This window comes from Panthera uncia, chromosome C2 (genome assembly GCF_023721935.1).
Source record: "Panthera uncia isolate 11264 chromosome C2, Puncia_PCG_1.0, whole genome shotgun sequence".
In the NCBI taxonomy this organism is placed as follows: Eukaryota; Metazoa; Chordata; class Mammalia; order Carnivora; family Felidae; genus Panthera; species Panthera uncia.
In genome coordinates this window covers 74,616,481-74,620,877 of record NC_064810.1, presented here as the reverse complement: position 1 = coordinate 74,620,877, position 4,397 = coordinate 74,616,481, and positions in this window count along the sequence as shown.

Sequence of the window (4,397 nt, the reverse complement as noted above, 5' to 3'; positions counted from 1 at the left end):
ATATATATCCATCTTCTTTATCCATTCATCTATCTATAGAGACTTAGGTTGCTTCCATATCTTGGCTTTGTAAATAACACTGCAATGTACATAGGGATGCATATATCTCTTTGAATTGGTGTTTTCATTTTCTTCAGATAAATACTTAGAAGTGGAATTTCTGGATCATGCGGTAGTTGTATTTTAAATTTAAATTTTTTGAGGAACCTCCATACTGTTTTCCATAGTGGCTGCACCAATCTACATTCCTACTAACAGTGTACCAGGGTTCTCTTTTAACCATATCTTCACCAACACTTGTTATTTTGTCCTTTTAATAATAGCCCAATCTAACCAGTGTGAGGTGATATTTCATTGTGCTGATTTGTATTTCTCTGGTGACTAGTGGCGTTGAGTATCTTTTCATGTGCCTGTTAGCGATTTGCATATCTTCTTTAGAAAAAACATCTATTCAGGTCCTCCGCCCATTTTTAAATTTTTTAAGTTGTATAAATTCTATATATTTTGGGGGTGTTAACCCCTTATCAGAGGAATGATTTGCAAGTATCTTCTCCCATTTAATAAGTTGTCTTTTTGTTTTGCTAATGGCTTTCTTCCATTGTGCAAAAGTATTTTAGTTTTAAATAATCCCAGTTGTCTATTTTAGCTTTTGTTACTCTTGCCTGAGAAGACTGGCCCCCCAAAATATTGCTAACACTGATGTCAAAGAGTTTACTGCGTATGTTTTCTTCTAGTAGTTTTATGATATCAGGTCTTACATTCAAGTCTTTGAATTTATTTTTGTATATGGTATAAGATAGTGGTCTAGTTTCACTCTCTTGTGTGTAGCTGTCCAGTATCCCCAGTAGCATTTTTTGAAGAGATTATCTTTTCCCATTGTACATTCTTGCCTCCTTAGTCATAAATTAACTGATCATATATGCATGAGTCTATTTCTGGGCTATTATATTCTACTGATCTATGTATCTGATTTTATGTCAGTACCATACTGTTTTGCTTACTATAGCTTTGTAGCATAGTTTGAAATCAAGAGAGTGTGGTATCTGTAGCTTTTTCCTGTTTCTCAAGATTGCTTTGGTTATTAGGGGTCTTTTGTGGTTCCACACAAACTTTAGGATTCTTTGAAAAATGTTCTGTAAACAATGCCACTAGTATGTTGATGGGGATTGCAATGAAACTGTATATTGCTTTGGATTTGGGTCATTTTAACAATATTAATTATTCCAATCCATGAGCATGGTATATCTTTCCATTTATTTGTGGCATTTTCAATGTTTTTCCAGTGTCTTACAATTTTCAGAGTATAGGTCTTTCATCTCCTTGGTCAAATTTATTTCAGGCATTTTATTCTTTTTGTAAATGGGTTTTTTTTCTTAATTTCTCTTTCTGATAACTCATTATTTGTGTATGAGAATGCAATTGATTTTTGAATAATTTTATATCCTGTGACTTTACTGAATTCATATATTAGTTCTAACAATTTTTGGTGGAGTCTCCAGCGTTTTCTATATACAGTATCATGTCATCTATATTTTTTTAATTAATAGATTTTATTTTTTAAAAATAGTTTCAGACTTACAGAAAAACTGAGCAGATAGTACAGAGTTCCCATATCAATATCCCCACCCCACACATATAGTTTCCCCTATTACTAACATCTTTCATTAGTCTGGTGGATTTGTTACAAGTAATGAATGAATTAATAAAAAGCAATGGTTAACAAAATTCATAGATTACATTAATGTTCACTTGTGTTGTACAGTTTGTTGGATTTTGACAAATACATATCATCATGAATCCACCATTATAGTGTCATACTTAATAGTTTCACCACCTTAAAAGTCTCTGGTGCTTCACCTATTCATCCCTCTTCTCTTTCCTCCAAACTCTTGGCAACCACCAATATTTGTATTGTTTCTATAGTTTTGCGGTTTTTTTCCAGAATATCATATAGTTGGAATCATATACTATGTAGCCTTTTCAGACTGGCTTATTTCACAAATCAATGTGCATTTAGCATTCCTCCATGTTTTGGAGGGGACCTCATAGCTCATTTCTTTTTATCACTGGATAATATCCCATTGTATGGATGTACCATAGATTGTTTATCTGCGAACCTTTGAAGGACATTTTGATTGCTTCCACATTTAGGTGATTATGAATAAAGTTGCTATAAATATTTGTGTTCAAATTTTTCTGTAGACATAAGTTTTCAATTCAATTGAGTAATTATCTATGAGTGGAATTGCCAAACTTTCTTCCAAACCAGTGTACTGCTTTGCATTCCCACAAGCAATAAATGAGAGTTCCTGTTGCTTCACATATTCACCAGCAGTTGGTATTATCATTTTTTAAAATATTAGTCATTCTAATAGTGGTATTTCATTCTTGTTTTTGATTATAATTCCCTAATGACATACAGTATGGGACGTATTTTCATATACTTATTTTCCATCTGCATATCTCCTTTGATGAGGTGTATATTCAGAAAATTTGTTCATTTTTATAATGGATTGTTTTCTCATTATTGAGTGTGTGTTCTCTGTAAATGTTGATACAAAATTTGAATATAATTACAAGTTATTTATCAGACTATGTGTTCTGCAAATACTTTCTCCCAGTGTGTGTCTTGTCTTTTCATTTTCTTAACAGTGCTTTTGGAGGGCAGAGTTTTTAATTTAAGTTGCATTTAGGTCTATAATTGATTTTGAGTTAGTTTTTATGAAAGATTTAAGGTCTATGCCTTCATTATTATTTTTCTTTTTGCTTCTGTACACCCAATTATTCTACTACCATTTGTTATGAATCCATTGATTTGCCTAGCTATTTTAAAATTCTTGCCTGATAATTCCAATATTTGTGTCATATCTGAGTCTTCAGCAATTCATCAAAATGACCATTTAAATGATCCTGTTACTAGCTCCAGCAGATTTTGCTTCAAGTAAGCAGATCGTGACTATCATTTTCTGTATTTGCCTGTGTCTCAAGATTTTGGATCTTAGCTGGATCTAAGAAGAGGTTGTTGATTTTCCACTCATTTAGCTTTTTTCTTGTTAAAATGAGAATGACTACTTCCAAGCTCATTACATATTAGAGCTGAAACCAGTTCTTCTGATTTGTTTCTTATTCGTTAAATATGTCACACTAAATATTTATGTTTCTATCTTTTAATCAATTATGAGACAGTAAGCACATCTAATACCACTTCACTTATTCATATCATGTATGCCTGGAGACATGTGAGTTTGTATGCATTCACTCAAAAATTCCAACACAGCTTTAAGTATGTGAGGAACATGAAGATGAAGGGATAACATAGGAAGATGTGTGAATTATTTATGTTACCATAAAACTTGTCATCTTAAACCTTCCAAATAAATTGATTCCATCTCATTTTGGAAACAATAGAAATAGTCTATTTAGCTGCACAAATGGGCAGAAATATTTTTTATTCAAGAGAAAAATGTTTTTACAGCATTTTACTTCTGAAGAGTAAATTGCCTTTTATAATTATAGAATAGCACCACTTTACATATTAGATCACATTTGCATTAATTTATTTTCAGATTATTATCATGGCAGAAGCTCTCAAAATTTCATATGAAATTTAACATGAATTGAGATCACCTAAAAACATGCAAAAATGCACATACCTGCTAAAAAATAGAAACAGAATTATCATAAAATCCCTCAATGTGAAATTAGAAAAACAAATATTTATGAATATTTTTGAATAAAATGAATCTAAAATGTGCAGTCAAAGTTGGTAGATGTAGTCATCTCTAAACCTCAGCTCCCCAAAATATGGAAACAGTAATAAAAAACATACTAGCCACCTAGAGATCCCAAGGTTTCCAGAAGAATGAAATGTGATAATAGAAAGAAAATTTATTGTTGAAATAAATACTACATTAAGAAAGTGAAAGTTATCATCCTCAATTCTTAATACTATTATATCCATAAGAGGAGCAAGAAGAGAGACAGACAGAGAAGGGAAGAAGAAAGAAGAAAAAAGAGTGAGCTTAGGAATTTTACCTGTTTTCTAACATCCATCATGATTTGAACTATATTCCTCATCACAGAAATCTATCCCTGTAAAGTCATGTATTGATTTCCAGATGATTTCATTTGAAAACCCGAAGATACAGCTTTTCCAGGATAAAAATTTTGCTTCAGTTTGGCAGGAGCAAACACTGGAATCACATTGTCAAGATCACAGATTTAATATTTAGTTGCTAAGAATAAAGGATGCGGGAATTTTTTTTTCTTTAAATCTATTTAATCTTCTTATACTCATGACAAAGAGCAGTTGACTGAAGTTTCTTCTGAGGAAAACAGTTCCCAGAATAATACATGGCAAACTTGGGCAAAGCTAGACAAAAAAAAAAGGAGAAATC